Here is a 27,599-nt window from a genome sequence, read left to right as displayed (position 1 = left end):
CTCACCTGGATCCAGGGACACATGGTCTCTCCCGGACCCAGGGACGCTTGGCCTCTCCCAGACCCAGGGCCACTTGGGCTCACCCGGGCCTAGGTTCACGAGGCCTCACCCGGATCCAGGGACACATGGTCTCACCCAGACCCAGGAACGTTTGGACTCTCCCAGACCCAGGGCCACTTGGGCTCACCCGGGCCTAGGTGCACGAGGCCTCATCCGGATCCAGGGACACATGGTCTCACCCGGACCCAGGGACGCTTGGCCTCTCCCAGACCCAGGGCCACTTGGGCTCACCCGGGCCTAGGTGCATGAGGCCTCACCCAGATCCAGGGACACATGGTCTCACCCGGACCCAGGGATGCTTGGCCTCTCCCAGACCCAGGGCCACTTGGGCTCACCCGGGCCTAGGTGCACGAGGCCTCACCCGGATCCAGGGACACATGGTCTCACCCGGACCCAGGGACGCTTGGCCTCTCCCCGACCCAGGGCCACTTGGGCTCACCCGGGCCTAGGTGCACGAGGCCTCACCCGGATCCAGGGACACATGGTCTCACCCGGACCCAGGAACGTTTGGCCACTCCCAGACCCAGGGCCACTTGGGCTCACCCGGGCCTAGGTGCACGAGGCCTCACCCGGATCCAGGGACGCATGGTCTCACCCGGACCCAGGGACGCTTGGCCTCTCCCAGACCCAGGGCCACTTGGGCTCACCCGGGACTAGGTGCACGAGGCCTCACCCGGATCCAGGGACGCATGGTTTCACCCGGACCCAGGGACGCTTGGCCTCTCCCAGACCCAGGGCCACTTGGGCTCACCCGGGACTAGGTGCACGAGGCCTCACCCGGATCCAGGGACACATGGTCTCACGCGGACCCAGGGACGCTTGGCCTCTCCCAGACCCAGGGCCACTTGGGCTCACCCGGGCCTAGGTGCACGAGGCCTCACCCGGATCCAGGGACACATGGTCTCACCCGGACCCAGGGATGCTTGGCCTCTCCCAGACCCAGGGCCACTTGGGCTCACCCGGGCCTAGGTGCACGAGGCCTCACCCGGATCCAGGGACACATGGTCTCACCCGGACCCAGGGACGCTTGGCCTCTCCCCGACCCAGGGCCACTTGGGCTCACCCGGGCCTAGGTGCACGAGGCCTCACCCGGATCCAGGGACACATGGTCTCACCCGGACCCAGGAACGGTTGGCCACTCCCAGACCCAGGGCCACTTGGGCTCACCCGGGCCTAGGTGCACGAGGCCTCACCCGGATCCAGGGACGCATGGTCTCACCCGGACCCAGGGACGCTTGGCCTCTCCCAGACCCAGGGCCACTTGGGCTCACCCGGGCCTAGGTGCACGAGGCCTCACCCGGATCCAGGGACACATGGTCTCACCTGGACCCAGGGACGCTTGGCCTCTCCCCGACCCAGGGCCACTTGGGCTCACCCGGGCCTAGGTGCACGAGGCCTCACCCGGATCCAGGGACACATGGTCTCACCCGGACCCTGGGACGCTTGGCCTCTCCCAGACCCAGGGCCACCAGGGCTCACCCGGGCCTAGGTGCACGAGGCCTCACCCGGATCCAGGGACACATGGTCTCACCCGGACCCAGGGATGCTTGGCCTCTCCCAGACCCAGGGCCACTTGGGCTCACCCGGGCCTAGGTGCACGAGGCCTCACCCGGATCCAGGGACACATGGTCTCACCCGGACCCAGGGACGCTTGGCCTCTCCCAGACCCAGGGCCACTTGGGCTCACCCGGGCCTAGGTGCACGAGGCCTCACCCGGATCCAGGGACGCATGGTCTCACCCGGACCCAGGGACGCTTGGCCACTCCCAGACCCAGGGCCACTTGGGCTCACCCGGGCCTAGGTGCACGAGGCCTCATCCGGATCCAGGGACACATGGTCTCGCCCGGACCCAGGGACGCTTGGCCTCTCCCAGACCCAGGGGCACGTGGCCTCACCCGGGCCTAGTTGCACGAGGCCTCACCTGGATCCAGGGACACATGGTCTCACCCGGACCCAGGGACGCTTGGCCTCTCCCAGACCCAGGGCCACTTGGGCTCACCCGGGCCTAGGTGCACGAGGCCTCACCCGGATCCAGGGACACATGGTCTCGCCTGGACCCAGGGGTGTGTGGGCTCTCCCAGACCCAGGGGCGCTTGGCCTCGCCCGGGCACGGGATCCAGCGTCATCCGGGTCCAGGGGCACTTGGCCTCACCCGGACCCGGAGTCCGGCCTCACCTGGACCCAGGGGCATGTGGCCTCACCTAGACCCAGGGACGTGAGGCCTCACTTATACCCAGAGGCGTGTGACCACACCCGAGCCCAGAGGCGCGCAACCCCGCCCGCACCCGGGTCTCAGCGGGGCCCCGTCTTCCCGATCCCAATTCCTGCCGGTCAATCCCCCCTCAGCAATTCCCCTGGCCATCCTTCCAGAGCTCCAGAATGGCTGCTGCAGAACTCGTCGGGCGGCGGCTCGGCGAAGCTCCGGTGCACCCGGTGCATGGCGGTGGGCCAGTCTGGCGTCGCTGCGTCGGCCCTTGGGTCTGCATCGGTGGCCGGTCGCCGAGCATGCGCACCTGGCCGCTTCCGGGGCGTTGAGATTCTTGACGGACTCGGAGGTCAGCAAGCGCGGAGTCTCCCACCCCATGTCTCATAGGGGCTCGTCTGTCCGTGCTTGGCTGCCAGTGGAGCCGTCCCCTCAGCCGGAGACCGCCGGGGGAACTGCGCCGAGCACGTTCCAGGCCGCTGTTGTATCGCCTGAGCCATAGTTCTTTTGTGTCGCCTGAGCTGTAGTTCTTAAAGTGTGGTCTTTGGGTCACCGGCATCAGCATCATCCCACATACCCCTCTTTTATTCTAGTTGTAGAGCATCTACTCAGCCAGCCCTATGGTGGTCTTGGATGGTGTCTGCTCTGCTCTCTTGTCGTAGTCTCAAAGTTGTTGTGGTAGGCAACAATCAGGCTTCCGCCCTATGCCTCCATCTTGGTCCTCCTTTGTATAGTTAAGTCTTGATTGTTGTTGGTGTCACTGGGGGGGCTCTCTTTGTCTATAAAGGAAGAGTTGCTGTGCAGGAGACACGTTTATGGGCCGGGTCTTGGTGCAGCAAAGCTTTGGCGCTCACTGAATATTCCCGTTGAATGTGTTCCTTATGCACGTGGTTGAAATCTGGTGTCATCTCCCACAGACCACTAGATGCCCTCGTTTCTGGGTCTCCAATGGGGTGTAGATCAGCTACTGCCTTAGGCACTCAGCAAGGATTACAGCAAAAACTGTAGTTTCTTCCTCCTGTCTGAGTGGCCCTGGAGCAGTCCGACTAGAACAGCAGATCATCTGGTCCGCTGCCAGAGGGCAGTCCACCCACATGCATAAGCCGTTGCTTGGGGCGCAGGTGTGCCTGCAAGACTTGCGGGGCAGGTCTTCAAAACGTGCGGGGCGGGTCCCAGGGCGGGGCGGGGTCTCAGGGTGCCAACAGGCCATGGTGCGGCGAGCCGCGATGGCTGTGAGTCTGGTCCTTCTGCCTTCCACGTATCTAAGTCCCTTTGTTCCGCACTCCAGCGCAGCAAACACTGATTGCTGGGCGCACCTTTGCAAGAGTCCCGCCTCTCCCCGCAGGCATCTGGGTCTCCCGGGGTTCGCCAGAAGATGGGTTTCAGGGTGATGGAGAGCTAATCTCCCTTAGGTTTGGAACAAAAGCCCCTTTCCCCCGCCACCAGCCAGACCCACGCACCTCCACACCTCATCCCCTCCGATTTCGCTGGGTGCGAGGCAACAGAACAGCCTTTAACCTCCGCCGCCATCTTTTTCAAACTTCCCGATTTGTACTTCTTAATCCCTTCACTTCAGTCAACTCCACTGAAGTCTAGCGCCGCCGGGAGGTGCACGGAAATGGCGCCCGGGCCTCCGTCCGGTGCGCGGTGCGCGCGTCCCGCGGAAACAGGCGTACGAGGGCCGCGCGGCTGGGACGGGCGCTGGGCGGCCGCCGAGCTCCAGGCACCGCCATCTCTGTGTTCCGGACGTCGCCGCCGCGGCGTCCCCCCAATCTATACTTCTCAATCCCTTGAATTCAGTCAACTCTACTGAAGTCTAGCGCCGCCGGGAGGTGCACGGAGAGGGCGCCCGGGCCTCCGCCCGGTGTGCGGGGCACGCGGCCCGCGGCACCAGGCGAGCGGGGGCTGCGCGGCGGGGACGGGTGCTGGGAGGCTGCCGGGCTCCGGGCGCCGCCGCTGCGGCGGCGTCCCCAGCGTCCCGGGCCGGGTGGCCTGCGGGGGCGGCGGAGTTGCGAAAGTTAGTGAGTTTCCCAGGGTTTCGCCCGGAATGGGGTTCAGTGCAATCGGAGCCGGTGCTCAGCGCACTCCGGAGCCTTTATCTCCTTCCTGCCAGTGAACTCCGGCCAGGTCATCAGCCGCCCCCTCCTCTCCGGTTCCATCCTCCCCGCAGGCGCATGTGCTCATGTCTCCGCCCGTTTCTCCATACCTCAGGCTTTTACGGCTTCCCCGACTGTCCCCGTGGCCTTCTCCTTCTCCCCAGCTGTGGGCATTTCAGTCCACCAACTTTCCTGTGGTTCTGGACGATGTCCGTTCTGACCTCTAGTTGTATTTTTGAAATTGTTGTGCCCGGCTGCAGGTTAGGTGTTTAACCTATGCCGCCATCTTGGTTTCTCCTATTTATTTCTTTAAATAAGCTTTCTGCCCATTCTCCCTTTCCTCTCCTTATGAAACTCCAATGAGAGGTAGATTGGTTCTCTTAATGGTATCCCACAGTTTATTTTACATAGGTTTTCCCCACTCTTTTTAATTTTTTTTCTTTGTTCTCACTGAATAATTTACTTCACAGACTCTTTTTTTCTGCTTAATCTAATCCTATATTGAGGTTCTCTATTGTATCTTTTTTAAATCCTCACTGAAGGATATATTTTTTTCCATTGATTTTTAGAGAGAGTGGAAGGGGAGGGGGAAGAGAGAGAGAGAGAGAGAGAGAGAGAGAGAGAGATGCAAGAGACACATCAATGTGAAAGACACACACATCAGTGGTTGCCTCCCCATGTGCCCCAACTGGGGCCAGTGGTTGAACCTTCAACCCAGGTACATGCCCTTGACTGGGAAACAAACTGTAACCCTTCAGTGAATGGGTTGTTGCTCTAACCATTGAGCAACCGGCCAGGGCAATTATATTTTTTAAAATATGTTTTTATTGATTTGGAGATAGAAAGAAAGGGAGAGAGAGATCAACAGGACAGGGAAACATCAATTGGCTGTCCCGCACCCCCGCTGCACCCCAACGGGGGATCAAGCCTACAATCTGGGCATCTGTCCTGACTGGGAATCCAACCAGTTACCTTTCAGTGCATGGGACAATGCTCAACCAACTGAGCCACGCCAGCAAGGGCTCCATTGTATTTTTTACTTCAGTCTTTGTATTCTTTGTCTCCAGAATTTGTTTGGTTCTTTTTTATGATTTCTGTCTCTCTGTATTTTGTTCATATATTTATTTTTCTGGTACCAGGGGATTATCTTTTTGTGTTTTCTTGCAGCTCACTGAGCTTTCTTAAACGGTTATTTAATTTTTTTTTTATCAGGCAAATCACAGATCTCCATTTATTTGGGATCTATTACTAGAAAGGTATGGTCCTTTGGTGGTGTCATATTTCCATAATTTTCACATTCCTTGAATCTGAGGTGATGTTGCTGTACAGACGAACTTGGGAACCACTGTTAGGCCTGGTAAGAGGGTCTCTGGAACCTTATCTGTGATCACGGCAGGGCCCTCTCCACTTCAGTAACCTATGCCTCGCTCTCACGTACATCTTCTTTCTTCCTGAGGCCAGTGGAAAAAAAGGCCCCAACCCACGATGACTTTTCACAACATCAGCCATTCGATCAAAAGGTTGTACCAAGGCCCCTGAGAAGCACAGGGCACTGTGGAGACTTCGGGCTTTAGGCTTTCCTGGTGGGTTCTAGAACTGTCCCTCAAACTATCTGTGGCAAAGACCCAGTTTTTCCCCCAAAACTTTTATAGACCAATACTTTTGTAAGATGCAATAAAATTTTATTATTAAAAAAAATACGAACATACAAACCTTGATTTCCCTCAAAAATTAAATTTAGATATTAAAACATACAGAAAAGGTGAAAGAATTACATGATGAATCCTCATGTACCCACCACACAGGTCCTACCATTGAGATTTTATTATATTTGTCTTATCTCTTATCTACTCATCCCTCTATTCACTCATTGATCCAAATTATTTTTAATGCATTTCAAGTTAATTGCAGATTAGTATACTTTAGCCCTAGACAGTTCAGCGTGCAAATCATTAACTAGGTTTCAATATCTGTTTATGGTTGTTTTGTTTTTTTTAGGTAAAATCTATATATAGTGAAATGTGCAAGCCTTAAATGTATCATTCAAAGAGTCTTAAGAAATGCATATACTTGGGTAACCCAAAACTATATAAAGAATATAGAATATTTCCATCATCTCAGAAGAGTCTATTGTGCCTCTTCCTGGCCTATTTCTACAATGTGTCAACTATAAGTCTTATTTTTTATTATTATTATTATTATTATTATTATTATTATTAGATTCAACAAGAATAAAACTATTTTGTCAAATTTTTGTTGTTTCTAAATGCTTCCAAATTCTGAACTTACCCTCTCAGGCACTGGTAATAAGTTCATGGACTACTGTGTGAGTAAACCCTTTTCCAAAGTGCTGGGTGTGCAGCTGAGGGCCCTGTGACCATAAGCCCACAGCTCACTTGCTTGGAAGCCACCAAAGGAAGAAGCTCCCCTAGAGGTACATCCTCTGACTCTCTCTATATCCTTCCTATACTCTTGTTATTTTCACCTCCAGAGGGAGTGAGGGAAACATGAAAAGAATAGATGGTGGGGGAGGGTGTATAAACAGAATAAGGGGAGCTTCCTTCTTCATTCCTCTCTCCTTGTGGGTACCCCTGAGTGGGAGCAAATAGGGGCCCCGGAGTGAGAGTACCAAGTGCTCGGAGTGATCTGTCTGGAAAATGTTGCAGGGTTCTCCCCTTTCCTGCCCCTCCATGCCTCAGCTCGCAGGTAAGGAGTGGTGGGACTGAGAAACAGGTAACAGCTGCTTCCTCAGACTCTAGGAAACCAAGTTTTGCAGGTTAACTCCCATTGCAAGCCATTCTAGGAGAATTTGTCTTCCTTTCTTCCCTGGATGGATTGAGAGCCTCACCTAGACACTGGTTACTTCTTTTTTTAAATGTATTTTTATTGATTTCAGAAAGAAAGGGAGAGGGAGAGAGAAATAGAAACATCAATGATGAGAGAGAATCATTGATCGGCTGCCTCCTGCACATCTCCCACTGGGGATGGAGCCTGAAACCCAGGCATGTGCCCTTGACCGGAATCAAACCTGGGACCCTTCAGTCCGCAGGCATACGCTCTATCCACCGAGCCAAACCAGCCAGGGCGGTTGCTTCTTTTTGAAATGAGTTTGTATCCCCTGAGAAATGCTTACAGACCTCCAGGGGATGTTAGATGTGGCTTTGAGAGCCATGGTTCTCAGCGAAGAAGATTGGGTTTATGGGCCAGTCCTTTGGAGGCAGGCCTGCCCCTTAATTCAGGTTGGCTTTCATGGCACACTATCATTCCACAAAGAACGATTATGTACTGAGTGAAATGTACCACTGCAGGCTGTAAGAATCCTCCCTCAGTAATCTGTGGCATCTGCCCAGAGAGCCTTCAGTCTGGGTGGGGAGGGAAACAGAAATACCTAGCATAATTGTTAGAGTAAATATTTAGGGGGCCCCTACTATGTGACATTTTGTAGAAGAGGAAACCAAGGCACAGAGAGGTCAATTAACTTACTTAAGTTCCCACAACTACACAGTGAGACCAGAGTTTAAGGGGGACAAATGTGAGAGTCAGAACTCAAACCCAGGCTGTCTAGCTCAAAAACTCAAATCTATAACCAGCATACAATCCTGCCTCCCTAATAACTGCTAACTTCATGGGCAATTACTATGTTTGAGTAATTACTATGGACATGTATACTGTGGATGAGATCCTCTTTGACATGCTTTGCACGTATGAACTCAAGATTTGTTGGGTGTTCCAATGAGGATCCAAGAGGAATCCAAGAATGCTGAACAAAAGAGTAATTTCAGAGAATGCTTCACAAGCATTTAAAAAAATAAATGTTTTCCTTATTAAGATCTAATTTAGAATTCAAAGTTTTCATAAGATGTTTCTGATTAAGTGCATATAAAACAAAAAAAATTGGAATCTGAGAATAAAAGTGACTACATAAAGCTCTGAAGAACAGATAGACATGTTTGCTGCTCTCTGACAATTTAGAAGTTCTGTAGAAATATGGAAGCCTAATTGTACCAGTAACGTAAGATCCAGCTGAGATTTAGAGCTTTCTGGACCTATGTTGTAAAGAGGAATGAAAGAGATAATGATTTTTAAATATATATATATTTTTATTGATTTCAGAGAGGAAGGAAGAGGGAGAGATAGAAACATCAATGGTGAGAGAGAATCATTGATCGGCTGGCTGCCTCCTGCAAGCCCCCCACTGGGGATCGAGCCTGCGACCCAGGCATGTGCCCTTGACCAGAATCAAACCTGGGACCTTTCAGTTCGCAGACTGACGCTCTATCCATTGAGCCAAACCGTCTAGGGCAAGAAGAATAATCTTGATGTTCTGTCTGTGAGCTCTTAATCAAGTTGCCTAAGCTTTGTAAGACTCAGTTTCTCATGGATACAATGAAGAATTGGTCCAACTCACCAGTCTTAGCTTTATCACAGGATTCTCTGGCCAGTGTCTAACTTTGGAAGGAAAAGCTGGAATTGCCTGCTGAGATTTGAATATAACTCACAGCCTTCCTGGCCTATGTAGCAGCCTGTAAACCATCTGGACACATCCCATACATCAAGCATACAAATGTCATCCACCCTTGTTGTGTGTTGCTGATGGCAGGAGGTTGGAACTGCTGAGCTGGATGATTTCTAGGGTTAGTTCTGGAGCTAAGCTTTGCATCCCCAGTGCCTCTCCACTTGTGTCTGACAGGGCACTCTGCCACAGTCTGCTGCCACCTCCACCTGGAAAGGGCTCCTCCCTCAAAAATTAGAGAAAAACCCCACTCCTTAATCTTTACTTAAGATTACAGAGACAGCACTTCCATTATTTAACAGAGGGCTGTGAATTAGGAGGAAAGTTACATCTTCTGGACAAATCATTCTCCACGTTTACAGAGAAATCTGCTAAGAAAGTCAATAAGCTGATTTTATAATTTTTTTGTTTCCTTTTTTGTTTTGTTAATATATCTCTGATGTCTAAAAGCATGGTAGGACATATTCATCCTTTCCTCTCTTCCTTCCCTTGCCCTCTGGTCTTCCCTTCATAGAGCCATTATCAAGAGTAGCATCTGAGAAGCAAGGGAAGGGGAGTGTGTGTGCCATGAGGTGGTGCCATGACTAGTGGCTAAAGAGGCAGCAATGTTGGAGGGGGTGCACAGGTGTGGTTGGGAGATTGGTTACATTGAGCACAAAAGTCAATAAACTGAGGAAAATAAGAGCCAGATTTCTCATTATCAAACCACTAGAACCAGAGCAGAAACCATTGGCAGAACTACCTGCCCTCGCATCACTGTGAGAAGGCATTGCCCACTAAAAGGGATGATGTCTCCAACATGCAAATGGTACTGGCATATATACAAGTCCCTTTGGCCCATATTCTGGGTATCAGCCTGGAATGAACACAGGGCAGAAGGTACATTTCCTGGGAAGATCAGAACTGTCCCAAACCCATCTCCCCTGTCTTCGGTCTTTCTTGCAGGGTAGTGAAATGAGACCTAAGTACATGTGACCTCTATCCTGGGATCCTGAATCATGACTTAATTAATAATAATAATAATAAACTCAGAAACATGAAAAAAATGAAGATATCAAAGAAGATTTACATAAATGGAGACAACACTGTGAATTGGAAGACTAAATATAGTAAAGATGTCAAATTGATATGCAGGCTTAATCAATTCTCCTCAAAATCTCAAGCAAGACTTTTGTAAACATAGATGATATAATTCTAAAATTTATATAAAATGCCAAGTAGTATAGAATTGCTATAGCAATTCAAAAACATAGCAATAAAGTGGGAAAAGCAGTCTACACAAATTTAGGATTTATATTAATTATAATAAGATGTATTGGTGGAGGATTAGATATTTGGATCAATGAAACAGAATAGAGTACCCAGAGACAGACACAAACAAATATGCCAACTAAAGTGCAAGAGCAATTCAATGGAAGAAGACTAATCTTTTCAACAAAAGGTATTAGAACAATTGGACATTCATAGGGGGCATAAAACTTTTAACCAAAACTTCATAATCTATACAAATATTAACTCAAAATCGGTCATGAACTTGGACTTAAATATAAAACTGTATAAACTTTTAGGAAAGAACATAGGAAAGAATCTTGGGCATCTAGGACTAGATAAGGACTTCTTAGGCTTGATGCCAAAAGCACTGTCTATGCAAGAAGAAGTCGATAAATTAGACTTCATCAAAAGTAAAAACTTTTGCTCTGTGAAGGACCCTGTTAAGAGGATGAAAAGACAAGTTACCGATTAGGAGAAAACATTTGCAAACCACACATCTTGATGAAAGAATGATTTCTAGAATATCTAAAGAACTCTCAAAACTCAATAGTAGAAAACAAACAATCCAATTAGAAAATGGGTAAAAGACAAGACATTTCACAGAGGATATATAGATGGCAAATAAGTCCATGAAAAGATGGTCAATGTCATTAACCATTTGGGAAATGCAAATTAAGAGATATCACTATACACCTATCAGAATGGCAAAAATAAAAAATAGCAGCACCAACATGCTGAGAAGAATGTGGAGAACCTGGATCACTCATACAGTGCTGGTGGGGAGGTAGACTGGCATAGCCACTCTGGAAAAGAGTTTGGCAATTTCTTTAAAAAAAATCTAGACAGGGCAACTATCATGCACTGTTTGGATTTACCCCTTTTTATGTTTTATCTTTCTAGAAAATAAATCCCCTCAGATGCTAATGTGCCCAGATTTTGGCATAAATCAGAGCTCACAGTTTTTCATTTTGATTGGTTTGTCATAGTGGAATGGGCAGAGTATTAGACTGAGGAAGAAGAAACCATTTTCAACCTTGGGTTTATCACTCATTGGACATGTGATTTTGAACAAATTATGTGTGTGATTTTTATATAAATGATTTAACTCTTCTGGATCTCAGTTCCCTCAAATATAATATGAAGGAATTGCACTATTGGTGGTTTTCTCAGTTTTTGACACTGTGGAACCCTTTGTTCAAATGAAATCTTATATGGAAAGACTCAAGGCTGATGTTTGAAATATTTTCCAACTAGGGAGTGCTTGGACCCCTCCACTCAGAACCCACATTGACCATAGCCCTATAGCAGAGACCTAGGAGTTCCCTGCCCCTCCTCACAGTAATTATTTAGGTCTGTGCTCACAGGGAGTTGGGGGATGGATCGCAGGGAGTAGGCCACATGGCTCAGGCAGCAGTATGCACTCAGGGAAGTCAGGAGTGAAATGTCTACCAACAATTGTGTTCATAGCAGTCATAGTCACAATAGCCCCAAATGGAAACAAACCAAGTACCCATCAAATACTGAGTGGATAAAGAAAATGTGGTTTATACATATGATGGAATATTATGCAACTATAGAGGGGAATGAAATAGTGATAAATGCTACAACATGGGAACCTTGAAAACATTATGGTAAGTAAAAGAAGCCAGACACAAAAGGCCACATAATTGTGCAATCCTGTTTATGTGAAATGTCTAGAACAGGAAAATCCATAGAGACAGAAAACAGATTAATGGTTGCCAGGGGCTGGGGGCTGAGTGGGCAGGAGAGAATGGGGGGATAACTGCTAATGGGCGTGGGATTTCTTTCTGGGATGATGAAAATGTCCTGCAATTAGATAACAGTAACGGTGGCACGACTCTGTGAAGAGCCACTGAATCATGCACTTTAAAAAGGTGCATATTATGGCATGAATTATATCTCATAAAACTGTTATTTTAAAGGCTATTATGAAAAGCCATGTGTTTCATATGCTTTAAAATTTAAGAAAACATATAAGAACCCAAGAAAGCACAAAATACCAAAATCTCAACAAGAAAAAAAAATAGAGAATTTGAGGTGACTAGTAATTATTAAAAAGATCAAAATAGAAATTAAACATCTCTTTTTCCCCCCAAATCCAGGCCCAGATGGCTTTCCAGGTGAGTTCTACCAAACTTGCAAGAAAGAGAGACTTCTAACCCTAAATAGATTGTACCAGAAAACAGAAACAAAGAAAAATCTGCCCCACTCATTCTATGACATCGGGATCCTATTGATTACAAAATCAATCAATGTGAGAATCAAAACAAATTTTTAGCTTACTAATCAGATGCTGAATTTTTTAAAAACTGCATCATGATTAAACAGTTAATCCAAAACCTGTGAGGATGCCTTAACATCTGAAACTTTATCAATGTAATTTTCCTCATTAACAGACTTAGTAACAGAAAATATGTGACATCTCAAGCTACCAGAAAAAGCCTTGACCTATTTGTGATTTTTAAAAAATCACTTAGAACCAAGAGTAGGAGAGCCGCCTTAATTTAATAAATGTTATATACAAAAACCGATAGCACATGTTCTACTGAATGGAGAAACTTTAAATGCTCTTCCCAGTTTGGGGGCAGAGGGGAGAGGGGCTGTCTCTGAGCAACTCACAAAGTTGTCCCCAAGAGAACCTCGGAGACCAGAGAGCCCCCTTCCGGGTTCCTATGGTGTCAGACAAGTGAGAACTTTCCTGCCACCTTGCTCCACTCTCTCCCACACTTGGATCCTAGCGGGGTCAGAATCTGTGATTAATGAAATTGGGAGGACAGCATCAGAGCTCAAGAACTCAAACTCAGCACCATGGTCCCCTGCAGCCGCGCCTGCTCCAGGCCCAAGCTGCGAATGTGCAGAAGCTAAGACTGTGGGTGAAGTGTAAAGTTTAATTTTTCACTGAACTGAAAATATGAATTATTGAGCTGAGACTGCTTTTATTACTTGAAAGGGACCACAAAACTCGTGAGACTTGTCTTAAATTTGATCCAGGAGCAGAAGAGGACAAACTTAACAGACTAAATTTAAAAAAGTAAAGGGAACAACCAAAAAAAAAAAAAAAAAAGGACATTTATGATTACAACCCACATACAGTGATAATTGGAGGGAATCGTTATGTTATTATTTGTCATCATAAGCCTTGTAGGTAGATGTTGTGGGAATAATATTATACTCACAGAAGGGAAACACTTGCTTATAGAAGTTAAGGGTATCGGACAAATTCACAGACCAGAGAGGTGGCAGATCCAGGAATTAAGTCCCAATTTCTGTCTTTATAAATCTGACTTGCAAACAGAACATTTAAAACTCCAGAATTGCCCTAGCTGGTTTGGCTCAGTGGATAGTGTCGGCCTGCAGACTGAAGGGTCTCTGGTTCGATTCTGGTCAAGGGCACATGCCCGGGTTGCAGGCTCGATCTCCAGTAGTGGGCATGCAAGAGGCAGCCAATCAATGATTTTCTCTCATCATTGATGTTTCTATCTCTCTCTCTCTCTCTCCATCTCCCTTCCTCTCTAAAATCAAGAAAAATATGTTTTGGAAAAAATAAAACTTTAGACTTGCATTTGTGGCAGGGTTCCTGCCACCCTATATTAGGATCCCAGGATCCACCCCATTTAGAGCTTTCTATGTAAATTACTCCTCTGCTTCCTGGTGGTTCTCTTGGGTTGAATCTCTTTTTGAATGACTGGAAGCAAAAGATTCCTATCCTGATTTGTACCTCTTTGCCCCACCATTCTGTGCCTTGGACCATCCATCAGCCTCCTGTCTGGGGAGCCATCAGACCTGTGCAGACCCAGTGTAAACGTGCCCCCAAATTTAGAGGTTACAAAGCACATTTTCCAAGGATCACATTGAAGCCCTTGTTGGGTGGGGGATGCAAAGGAGCCAGACTCTCCCTTCACTCCAAATCCTACTAACAAGGTGGCGGCAGCTCTCCTAAGAGATCTTCCTACAAGTCCATGCTCCATCTCTACCCTTCAGCTTGTTTATATTCTTGTTTTGATCTTGTATCTGGTCAACTTGCTACTATTATTAACCCTAATAGTTTTATTCCCCTGTTGATGTATTGGTTTTCCTAGGAATTTCATAATATTTGCAAATAATGATAATGTTATGTCTCCACGTTCAATCCTCTTGCCTTCCCCCTCTTCATTTCTTACACATTGACCAGGCCCTTCATTACTGTGTAAACTATCAACATTCTTGACTTTTTCCCAACCTTAAGGGAATATCCATGCGGTGTTGATGCACGCACGGCCAGCTTCACGGGCTGTCCACTACCTCTGCAGTCACACAGGGCCCCACGCTCAGTTTAATGCTTTGCTGTTGCTGTCTTGAGATCATAATAATTTTTTAACAAGGGTTTCTGCATTTTCACTTTGCACTAAGCACTGCTAATTATGTAGCTGGCACGGTCTGGAGGACAGCCAGTGATGGTTATGTAAGAAAACCTAACACAGTTGAAATTTCTGTTCAGGGGCTTTGTCTTCTCTGGCTAGCAGGGCCCTTCTGTTGACATGCCACAGTTGTATTTTCCTTTTGCTTTCTGGGTAGATTCTGTATGAATAGGTTTTGTCTCTTTTTAAGTGACTTTGTGGCTACGCCTAAATCAGAGTGAGGCCATGAGAAATCAGTTTTTCTTATTACTTCAGAAATCAAGTCAACCAAGATGCTGAACATGAAAACCATTACAGAAAACTATTGGTCAGATCCCCTTCTCAAGTGGGAAGGCCTCACTGACATTCACTACGGAGTTAATCATTTTTCCTCTTTCTTGGAAGCCAATGGGTTTAACCAAGGGTAACTGTTGCCCCCCAGGGCCATCGTACTAAGCCTTGTGTGCCCTTCCCTGTGCCATGTTCATAATATTTCCATGAACAGTCACTCCTGGTGCAGGAATTAAGTTTACTTCTATGAATGAGAACCTGAGGGTAGGGGACTCAGCCCCTTGCTGGTTTCAATGAGATGAGAGTGAGAGCCCCAGGAGAAGGACTAAAATAGGTCAGAGCTCCTGCCCTGGTGAAATATTTTCCAGGCCCAGCCTTGGAGCTTGGCTGTGGATGGTGGGCCAGCCCTGCTGGATCCCCACTTTACTCAAGGAGTTGAGATTGTTCTGGGGTCCAGGACTTCTTGGCTGATGAGAGCATCCCCACCTATGTGGAGGGCTGGAAGCTGGAATGCTGCCCCCAGTGAGAAATGAGGAAACACAAAAACAAACAGAACCCTCTGCCTTGCCAACTAGATCAATGTAAGGTCTCTTCCGGAGAGGAGAGTCCTCTCTGCCTCTGGCAGTTCTAGAACAGAAACACTGTCCCTCATCAAGGGGGCTGAAGAAGGGGATATGCTTACCCCAGAAACAAATACTTAGGGAGACATGGAGGTACGAGGGGACACGTCTGTGGCCTGCCAAGGGCAGAACCAGGACAGGGGGTTGCAGTGGCAGTGAGTCAGCTTTGAATCAATACAGGGAGTCACTTTCTACCTGGAGCCCACCTGAAGCCCAGCTATTCACATAGCACAACTGCAGAGGGGTTTGGGGGTCTTAAAGCTTTTCAAAAGTTGAAATATGTCAAATATTCAGAGCAATGCACGTATCAGTGAACAGCTTTTTTATATTTTACACACTCCCACACCTGTGTAAGAGCACCCCGATTGCTGCCGGCTCTCCAGAGAACCCTTCCAGTCAATACTCCTTCCCAAGGGTAACCATTATTCCAAATTCTAACAGCATCCTCTAGTTTCACCTGTTCTGAAACTTATATAAGTGGAATCAGAAATTTGGATCTATGCTTTGTGCCTGGTTCTCTAGCTCATCATTACATTCGTGAGATTCAGCTGTATTGTTGCTGGTGGTTGTAGATGACTCGTTCTCATTATGCGAATATAGTATTATTTACATACCAGTGTACTTGTTGATGGACATTTGAGTAGTTTCCAGCTTGCGACTGCTCTGAACATCTGGGTATGTGTCTTTTAGCGAGCATATGCATACTTACTCCTCTTTGGCAAGAGTAAATTGCTGGGTTGGAGGGCATGTGTTTTAGTAGATACAGCCAACAACGTCCAAAGTGTTTGTACCAACTTACACTCCCACCAGAAGTGTAGGAGAGTTTCGAGGCTTGGTCACTCCCAAAATGCTTTCCCTGTTACTGGTTTACTTTGTCAGAGGTGTCTGAAATGTCGCCATTAGTGATATATCCATCAGGGAGAGCCCTGCTCTTCTGATTGATCACTTATATTGACTAGGAATGTGTCCCTCACTAGAAAACGGAGAGATTTTGACAAGAGTCAAGATCAGGGCAGGAGAATGTCATGCACTGAATGGAAGGAAAAGGAGATTGGGAAAAGCAGAAAGACCAATATGTCTGCCTCCTGATCCTGCCCCGCAAATGTAGCCCTGAGGTTGTCTCTCTGCTGTGAAGCCTGCACTTGGCCTCAGCTGCCACCCTGTGAGAACCTCAGGTTTGGCACTTGAGTCTCAGGTTTTGTTCAGCCATTGAGAAGAGACCTGGGTTCCCACATTGGTGTCCCCATGCCCCTGGGAGGCAGCTGTGCAGCTCCCTCTGCTTCTCCAACCTGGTCCACACCCCATTGACCATGCCACCGTCATGCCTCCTCCCCAACAGCATCCTTCTCTTCTTTTCTCCAAAACAGGAATTATTTTGCTCATTTTCTTTCCAAGTCCAAAAATAGGAAAGAGAAGGGAACAGCTAATCTGGTCCAGCTGCTGGTTTTGCTACTTAATAAAGTTATTTTACAGTAATTCTCTCTTTGGTTTTCCCTCACATCTGCAACCCCCCAAACACATACACACCCTTTACAAAACCACCCTCTCTGGAATTCGGAGAATGTTTCTTCCTCAGCTTGCCCATAACTGGTATCCACCCAACTGAAGGGGCTCCTCCTCAGTAGTGCCAAGTCCCACCCTGGGATTTTCACCTCTTGCCTTGTGCGCATACATTCTGGCTCAATCACTACTGCTTTCTGTGAGTTTCAGCATGTCTTACCCCTGGCGATGTCCTGGCCTTCTGGCATCCCAATCTTGCTTTTTGAGAAGTCTGGAGGGTGGGCAGAGATGACAAGAAGAATACCCAGTGGCAGCCTCGATGAACAGGCAAGCTGTAGAGTGATTCACATTGCTTTATGAATTACCATATGCCAAACTAAACTCATGCATTCATTCATTTACCTAACCTGTTGCTCCAAGGTACCTGGCTTATGACATCTTAGTGCAAGATGCCTGTGTGGGTGCAGACAGGTACTTGCTATATTGCTCAAAGTAAGGAAGTTCATGCTAAAAGCTATTAATAAGGGCACTTTAGGACTTACCACAAACTGGGACTCTTCTGACAATGAAAAGTGCCATTGATAATTATGTCAGCACAGTAAGCACGAACTAGAATGATCCTGGGCAAATTGGGACAAATTTGCACCCTTCTGCAGGGAAAAGCAATTTGCCTGTAGCTTAGGGCACTGGCTTCAACCAGTCATTTCCATCTAGGTTGCTATGGGAAGAGAGGTGCTATCCCCCAGGATTCCTAGGGATCCCTTTGCCAGTTCAGTTTCCTACCTGTAAGCAAATTCATGACCATAAAGGAGCAGGTTTCTGTTCTTAGCAATACCTCACCCCAACTTCTCCAGCAGCCAGTGCAGCCTCACCTTCCATCCCTCTCCTCATGCCACCCATTTTATCTAAAAATGTAGACCTTTTTTGGTGCAATTTCTGACATTTCTTTTGGGAGGCAGTTGTAAAAGTCACACTTGCCTAAGCAGTTCTGAGGAGAAATCGTTACATCCGGATCCAGGTTCCATTTCCCTGGAAAGCGTATGGGAAGAGATTTTCATTAAGAGCACAGAAGCAGATTATCTCATTTTTGGCTGAAGAGAACCCAGTGACATGATTTTTCACATTCTCATCATAAAAACCACCTATGAAGCTTTCATTTTACTCCCCTGGGTTTCTGCTCCAGGATTGGGAGAAGAGAGGAACTCAGAAACAAAAAGAAATTGCATCAAGTATTGAAAGAGGGTAGTATGCCTGGTCTCTCTAGGTATCTCCAACTGTCAGCATCAGAAGGACTCAGTATTAGTGCTTTTCAAATAAATACATGAATGAATGAGTGAAAAAATGTTAGATTATTGTGCTTGAATTAGAGAAGCAACAAAAAGATAAATCTCTAAAAATGTCTACTTTGGATGACGTTTTCAGAGCAAATGTGGAGAGAAGTGGGTGCCATGATTCCTTGGGTTGGTCACTGACCTGGGGACCTTCAGACGTCTCTACAAACTGGGGATGCTGGCCATGGTGGAGACATGGAACATGGGTTCAGGCCTCTTTGTAGCATACATATCTGGTGATTCTGAGGAGCTCCTCTCGGGGACAGCTGTTGTCTTTGCCTGCCCAGCATCCATTCCCCTTCTATTGCTATGAACTCACCAGTTTTCCTTTGGTGGACCCACCTCTTATCCATTCCCAATCCATGTGGTTCAGGTAAGACTTACTATACATCCTGCACCAGTAATGCCACATGACTTAGATATGTCCAATCAAAGTCAGAATGATTGACTTAGAGATGGGGACATGACCAAAACTGGCTCAATAAGAGTCAAACCCAGTACTTTTGCTGGAACTATCAGAAAAGAATCGTGGCTGTCCTTGTGCTAAACTGAAAGATTGTCATCCTGCTGTTGCCAGTGACCATACTTGCCACTCAGTGGGGAGATTATGTGAGCTAATAATTTTTTTTCTGCATTAAGTAAAATTAGGTTGATTTTCTGTCCTTTACAACTGAGAGAGCCATGACTAGGGCTTGCTCTATGTGCCCTGAGGCCCGGAAACCACCAAGTGCTCTGGACCCTCAGTCAGATGTTTTGCCAACTCTCTGTTGTCCACACTGGATGATTAACTAGGAGGCACAAAGTTCACAAGTTTAGGGTCACAGTGTCTTCATCATGCTGTCCCCTTGTGTTTGGGCTTTCTGATATTCAACACATTGATACTCAACACATTGATACTCAACACATTGATACTTTCTTGATACTCAACACATTGCCCTGTGGACAATGCATCAGCGTTCTGAGAATGCAGCACATTTTCCCTGGTGGGGCTGTTTTCAGGTTGGCCTCACCTGTTCCACGAGTCAGTGGCTGGACTGCATTGCTATGGGGACCCTTGAAATGGCCCCTTCATTCCTGGGCAACTGGTCTAAACAAGCACTGCTCAAAGTGCTCATCCACAAACTCTTTGTTACTGCTCCATGGTGAGGAAAGGAGCTTGCATCAGAACGTACATCAATGTACTGTTTATTTCATAGGGAAAGAGTTCATGGACTGGAAGTGGTCTGCAGATTATGTTTTGAGTAATACTGGCTTATATCCCCCAGTTCCCACAGTCATACAGGTAAGTCACTCTCAACCGCAAAATCCTAGATGTGATCGTCTTGGAACAGGGAAGCCATGCCATGATGGACCTTATAGTGGATCTCAGCCTTGCAATGGTTCTCAACCTTGGATGTGTATTAGAATCCCCAGAGAAACTTTCAAAAGATGGACTCCACCCCCACATATTTTTATTTGACTGGGCCGAGGAGTGACCTGGGCATTTGGGGTTTTCAGAAGTTCTCCAAGTGACTCTAATGTGCCCAGCTTAACAACCACTGCTCTAGATTAGTAGTTGTTCAATGTTAATATACTTAAGTACATTCAGGGTGCTTGAATGAAATATATTTCTGATCACCAATGCTAAAGAATCTGATTCAGTAGGTTCCTGTAAGGTGCACTTAATTAGCAAGTAACCCAGGAGATTTTGAAGTCGGTGGTCCATGGACCACAACACTTTTAATAGTACTGCTTTTGATAATTGTCTGGCAGATTAGATAAAGGTAGACTGGAATTAGCAAGGATTTGAAGAGCATTTTCAATGGTTGAAATGTTGAAGCCTTACCAGGTGCATTTGATTCCTTTCCTTTCTTGGCGATCTCAACTCTATGGACTGCCACATCAGAGAAATGAAAAAAAGCTGGTAACAGTGTCCAATGAAGCACAGGAATCAGTGGCAACCTTAATTGTTTTGGAGCTTGACAATCTATTACTAGTAATATTTTGTCTTGTTTCATGTCTTTGCTTCTTAGCTCTTAAACCACCTTTCTTTGCTTTAGCCTGAAAGGAAATGCTATAATAATAGGTCCAAGGTAGCCTAAACCAGGCTTAAGGATGGTCAGGTCCAACAAGTAAATTATGAAGACATTATTGAGCAAGCGTTTCCCTCCCATCAGCCTTTGTACAGAGTGGGAGCATTTCATTAGTTGAATGGCCTTATAATGACAAAAGGTAAAATATATCTTTGATCAGGATGAAGTTATGTATCCATTCAAAGGTTCAGATCATGAGCCAGGCTTGCTCAGTTGGTCCAGGAGGTTGAAAGTCAGAGGACAAGAGCAATCAGTCTCAATGATGAACATACTGAAGTCAAGGGTGTCTTGAGACAGGAAGCACACACATCTTCCCACCTTCTTCTTACTAATCCACCTCCTCGGGTTAGTACCGACATGATTATGGGTGGCTCTGAATTCAGGTTCAAAATGAGGATATTGTTCATGTTTAGAGGGGCATGAGCCCTGGGTATCAGTTCTATGAGGAAGTTCTACTACTGAATGGTGCCACTCCTCCTGGTCTAAAACACCTAAAATCTGAGTACTTGTTTAAGATTCTCTGAGCAGAGGAGAAGAGTTATTAAGGATATTAACAAAAGGTCTTTTTAATGATTTCTGAAATGAGTTTTTAATGATCTTGAGGTCCTAAATCAACTAAACCTTAGATTATTGAGTTAAATTCAATATGCATTTTCTCTCTCCGGTGAATTCTCTTCCTCCTGAAAGCTGGCTATGTATAATTTGCAAGTTCTAATGATTCCAATTTCCTGGAATATGTTCTGATTACTCAGGACCAACCCAGTTTACATCTATTATCCTTGCCTAATTATTGTGTGCCCCCTTTCAATCAAAAGGGTCCCAGTTTGATTGTATGGCCAACCCATCCATGGAGATTTTTTTAAATTAGTAAATCAATCAATATAAGTTTTGTAATTTTAAAGAAAAGTTTGCATTTAATGAAATGAGGATGCTGGATTAGAAAATGGAAGTTGAAGAGATATTTGTTTAAAAATAACTATTGCAACATTTGCAAAGTTTTCTAAGATGAATACAGTAAGAATCCAAACATATTTTTTAAAAAATCTCTCAGGCATTAGAAACTTTTTGATGAAAACTGTTGACTCTTCTCTGCCTCAATGCCCTTTCACTTGAGGAATTTACACTTGCTGAAGGGCATCAGATAAAAATGGATATTAAAAAAAGAAAAAAAAACCAGAATTGTTTTTTAATCTTACAATGAGCATCTACTACATTAGCTAAGACAAAAAAGAATCAAGTCCCTTGTTCCAGGGAGGAGCTCAGGAAATGAGGAGATATAAACAAAGTGTTCTGCCATGAAACTATTGTCCCTTGAACAGTGCCTGATTAAAAAAAAAAAAAATGCATGTCTTCAGTCATGAGTGGATCTGGAACAGAGTTGCTAGCTCTGCCATCCAGCTTTTTCCATCTTTCTGGGTCATCACTGGGCTTAATTTTTAGCTCATTACTTCCCTCCTCTAGTGCTCCAGGTGCCCCTGAGAGCTGTGGACATGTGGCTGGTCAACCACACTTTATCTGAGTTTTCACCATATGCCAAGAACTACTTCAAACACTCGAAGCAACTTATTCTTTACAACCTTATGAGGAGGTACTATTATAATCTTCATGTGAAAGATAAAGAAACTGAGGCACAGATGGGCTAAATGACTTGCCCAAGTTCACACAAGTAGTAGTAAGAAGCTAAGAGTTGAAATGAGAAAATTTGATTCCAGAGCCTATACTCCTAACCTCTTTCTCTACTGCCATTCTAGCATAAATGACAATCTGAATGGCAAATAGCTATTTCTCCTGACACCATTTTCTTCTCTCCTTCCCTTTCCCAGCAAAATTTCTCAGATTCCTCAAATAACGTGCCTATATTTGCTATTTCCAATTTCTCTCCTCCTCTTCCTTCTTGAATTCCCTCCAATAAGGCATTTACCCCATCACTCCACTAAAATTGTTCCATCAAAGTGATCAGTGGCCTTTGTGTTTATAGATCCAATGGGAATTGTTAAGTTCTCATCTTCCTTGATGAGTCAATAGCAAACAAGCTGATGACTCCCAACTCCTTGAAGAGCTCTCTTCATTGGCTATCAGACTCCAGCCCCATTCAAGCCTTCAGATGACTGCAGCCCAGATGACATCTTAAATGCAATCTCATGAAACACTCCAACCCAGAACTACCCAGCTAAGTTCCTCATGAATTCATGACCCAAAGGAATTGTGAAATAACAAATGTTTATTGTTTTACAGTACAAAATTCTGGGGTAATTTGTTACTCAGAAAATGCTAACTAATACACCTGGCTACTATATTTCACAATGCAATTCCTCTCTTCCCAACATTCTCTATCACCCTTTTCTGCTGTATTTTTCTCTACTGGACTTATTACCACCTAATATCTTGTATACTTTGCTTTTTATCTTAATTACTGACTCTTCTCCTTCACCTTAATGCAAGCTCTATGAGGATAGAAATTTTTGCTTATTTTAGTCATTGCAAATCTCCAGTACCAGGCATATAAACAGCACTCAATAAACATGTATTAAAATGGATAAACATCACATGCCACTCTGATTGGTTGGTTGTGGCTACCTTAAATACGGTGTTAATAATAAAGATTTTCTTAGCTTAGCAGGAAGAGTGCTACAATCAATTAGTGATGCCTGCAATTGGCTCTTGATTATCTTCTGAGGAGGCAAAGAAAAACTGGTTACTATCAGTGAACTAATTCTACATAAAACACAGAAAATAAACATTAAGAAGTGAAAGCTATAAGGCTTACAATGGGGAAATTTTAACCTTGAAAACTGTCCAACAATAGAATTCAGTTTATGTAGGAGTTTGAAAGTAATTTGAAAAATGGGTAAAATATTTGTGCAGCCCATGAGAATACCACCAGCCTTGTTATAAATTTCAGGATGGAATGTGATATTTATAAAAATAAAATATGCAACATTGCTCATGGACTAGTAGTCCTCTTTGAAAACATGACCCTCCTTCATTCATTCAAAATATTTTCTGACTGCCTGCTATGTTCTTGTCATTGCTTTACATATGAGGAATTTAGTAGGAAATTCAACAGACAGAGTCCTTGCCTCAAACATCTTACATTCTCTTCCTCAGATAGCATGATTCTTTTGCCTGGCTATGCTCACCCCAGTTAGACAGTCAGAACTCAAATGTCTAAGAGACTTCTTTGTTCAACACCAGTTCTTTGTTCCTTATCGCATGGAATGCAGGATATTAGAGAGGGAGAACCATGCAGTTCTACTTAGCCTGTCAGTTTTAAATTGATTATCCTCAAATCCAGAACCTTTTTCCTTTCATGAAACAAGAAGCAGAATTGCAGTTTCATCTTCCAAGCCCAAATATGACTATTGGAGGATTGTGGGTATTTTTAAGGTAATAATTGTCCAGGTTCACCTGGGAAGTCTGGAGAAGTCTGGGGTGGGAAAGACACTCAGAAGCACAATGGGCCCCACTCAAGATTCATTGGTCAGACTGAACCTTGGATACATCACAGGCTTGCAAAGCAGGTCTGGGTAGGGGTTTTGGTGATATAATGAGTTTGGTTTTCAGTTTATTGGCCATAAGATAACACTGGAAATCCAAAAAAATACACCTATTAGGTAGTGGGAAATAAAATCAATGTCATTTACAGTGTGTCATTGTATTGATGACAGTTGAAATGCAGCAACTATAGATCAAGAAATTGTGGGCTGAGGGTAGGGTTCTAGGGCACAACTTTTCACATACATTATCTCATTTGTCTGTCACCATAACCACTGGGGTAGGTAGAATAGAAATTATTTTGATCTCATTTCATAGATGAGAGATAAGAAGCTCTGAGAGATTGGGGTTTGCTGAAGGTCTCATGGAACAAAGTCAAGAACAGGCCTTGTGGGGCCCTCTTCAGCAACATCGCTACTCTGTGGCATGACTCTAGAGAGAAATAAAATATTACTACTATCCAACTTCTGTTCTTTCTTCATTTTTGATGACCACTCTAGCAGCTTCCTCCTAATTGAAGGGAAAAGAAGAAAAGGTTGCCACAGCTGGATTTCTTTCACATGCTGCAAATGGAACACAAGACTAGAGTCTAAGCATCTTGGATGACTCCTGTCACCCTGCCTGCAGCTGACAGCCCTTCATCTCCAAACACGTCTGATTTTCCCCCATGAAAATCTGAGCCAAGGAAATGTAGCTGAAGCTGATAATTTTTGTATTTTGCAGCACAGTGGTCCAGACAAGGATGAACAGACTTAAGCAAAACATTTTGTGTTTAATAAAACAAGCTAAAAGTAATGTCTTCGTTGCAAATGCCAAGCTTCACCTTTGTGTGCCTTGAAATTCCTTGGCAATGCACTTAATTTGGGGGGATCTGAGTTTATGAAAGGAATGTTGGGAGGAAGCAAGCTACCTGCCCTCTCAGTTCAGTGTTAGATTTAGTGTGTCTGCATGGGTTTGCTTGAGGTGTTAGAACTATGAGACAGTGATGGTTTGAGTCTCTCCCTTGTCTACCTGGAGTAAGGAGTAGGGTGTTTGCTTGGCTCTGTTTTAGAGCAATAACCAGGTAGTGGACAAGCAGATCCTGAATTACAGTGATTTTTGAGATGAATAGTATAAGCTTATCTCATCCTCCCTACACCTGCTAATAAATCTTCAGGAACTTTGAGGGAACAGATTAGCCTACAACACCCCTTGAAATGTCCAGTGGTGTATATGGGAGCTGTTTTTCTTGATGAGGTATTACCCATGGGAATTTGATTTATCAAGAAGTATACCTCTTAAACAGAGTAATAAGAACTATCCCTACCATTTTATCAAGCCATTTATCTGGGCACTGGGCTAGAAATGTTATACTATCATTTCATTTAATATTTGCCAAGCACCAGTGAGAGCTCTCATTTTCTCCATTTTACAGATAGAAACAAACAAACAAACACCGAGATTCAGAGCTATCACACAACTTGCCAAGGATCACAAAGCTGGTAGGAGGTGGGCCAATGAGTGTCTGACTCAAATAGCCAAAGTATGGTACTTTATTGCCCAGGTGGGGACTCTGTCCCTGGGCCTGCAGCCCTTTGGTAGGGAGTTCATTTCAAATTCAGCTGACTACTTTTGGGTCATTCTCCTCTCCTGGATGGGGCTCATGCAGCCCCTGATCAGGCTGTGGTACAGTGGGGTCGGAGAACTAGCAAGGAATGAAAGCAAAGTTGCCAGATTTGACAAATAAAAAATTTCAATTTCAATGTACACCCACCTGAAACTAATAGAATGATGTATGTCAACTGTGTTTGAAAATAAAAAATATTTTTTAAAAGTTTACATTTCAGATAAATAACAAATAATTTCTTAGTATAAGTTTGCTCCGAATATTGCTCTGTGTATATGTGTATGTGTGTGTGTCTGGTTTATCTGAAATTCAAGTTCAACTGGGCAAACTGTATTGGGTTTGGCAATCTGAATGGGAGGGGAGAGCCATTCCAGCCTTCACCAGTGGAGTGCTGGGCTCTGCTCTCCTTCCCAGTGTGGTTATTCAAGCAGCCCTTTCCTCTCCCAAATTTCCCAAATATCCAGAGACTCAGCCTGCTTTCTCCTCTCCTTTCACTGATGCCAATTCCCAATCCCAAAGGAAAGACACCTCATGTCTTCGTAGTACCCACCTTCCATTTGCTGGTCTTCAAAATAAACATGCATGCTCACTCACTTCTTTCTAGGGGTGTTTCATCAACTCATTATAAGAATATGCACAGAGTGGTCACAGGAGTAATAAGCATGGTGAAATCACAAAGCTTCCAAAATGATTACAAAGTTCTCTTGGTATTTATTTCCTGCTTTCTCTGCAGCAGCTCCCTCCTCCTCACCCCCAACTCTCTTCCTTAGCTGGTTCTAGCAGTCTCCCCTGGGGGGTGCCAGACTCCCTCCTCCCACAGCCTTTAGGCTATGTCTTTTCATTTCAAGAGTGAGGCTTATTTGGTATTCGTTTCTCTCCACCCCTTAACTGAAGAAAGGCCATTCTGCCTGTGGCCCAACCGCTGCATTGAATGAAGCAGTAACCAGAGGAGAGATGCCCCTACTGCACTGACCCACCTTCAAGCCTGAGTATCAGCTGTCTCAGAAAATAAACTCCCTCTCTCTCTACCATGTTGAGTCCTTCTCTTTAAATTGTAAGTCTGGGGCAACTACAAATATGTTCCTGTCTTTAAACTCCTTGTTCTCTATGCACTGTCTCATGATCCTGACACTCCCCATATGGCCAGTACCACAGCTGCTCCATTTCTGTTGATTCCTACTGAATCTGGCTCTCGCATGGCTGGGCACTTAAGGATGAGCCATCATCACCTGGCAGTCCACTGGCTGATTATGGGCCACAGATTTTGGGGGAGATTGCACAGTGTACTAAATAATTAGCTGACATTAATATTTCTCATTATAGAATTTTTTTCTCAATATAACTCAAGCTTCTGGCTTCTCTTTAAAAATCGGAAGACCCAATGCCGCCAGGCCCTTACTCCTGCACATTCCATGGTGCCTGCACTCCCTGGTTCCCCACCTCCCTCTCCAGTTTCCTTCCAGGCTCCTGTCAAGACTGACAGCCATCCCTTCACTGGAGAATTAGAGGCCTTCCCAGCACAGATTGCAGACAGAGAATGAACTCCCTATAGAATAAACACACTATATAGCTGGCTAAGAACCAGGCAAATTATGGCATTTTTGTAGTTGAAGCAGTTCTATAAGAAATCATTTATTTTCACTTATGACTGGATATACTAACTTGAGGAATATTGAAGTATATGAATATGGTTATTTTAATTCTTTACATATTTAGAATCAATTTAATTTAGTAGTATAAAACAGCCTATCTAATAAAAGAGTAATATGCAAATTATCCATCACTCCGCTACACAAGCCATGCCCACCAGCCAATCAGAGCGAGTATGCAAATTATCCCAACAAAGATGGCAGTTAATTTGCATATGTGGAGGAAGAGAGAGGGAAAGTGTAAAGCAAGGCGGCTGCGGCTGCTGGAGGGAAAGCACTGGCAGTGCGTGCTGGGTGGGGCGAGGTGCGCAGCGGCGGCCGCGGAGGCAGCAACGGGAGGCAGTGGGTCGGGTGGGCGGGGTGAGGTGAACAGGTGAACAGCAGCGGCGCACGCGGCCGCAGAGGCAGTGGGGAAGGCGGGCACGGCGGGTCACCCTGCGGTGGTAGCAGCGCACACGGCCTCGGAGGCCGCGGTGGCCATGGGCTGGGTTGGG

The sequence above is a fragment of the Eptesicus fuscus genome, chromosome 5 (genome assembly GCF_027574615.1).
Source record: "Eptesicus fuscus isolate TK198812 chromosome 5, DD_ASM_mEF_20220401, whole genome shotgun sequence".
In the NCBI taxonomy this organism is placed as follows: domain Eukaryota; kingdom Metazoa; phylum Chordata; class Mammalia; order Chiroptera; family Vespertilionidae; genus Eptesicus; species Eptesicus fuscus.
Note: the sequence above shows the minus strand (reverse complement) of the source record.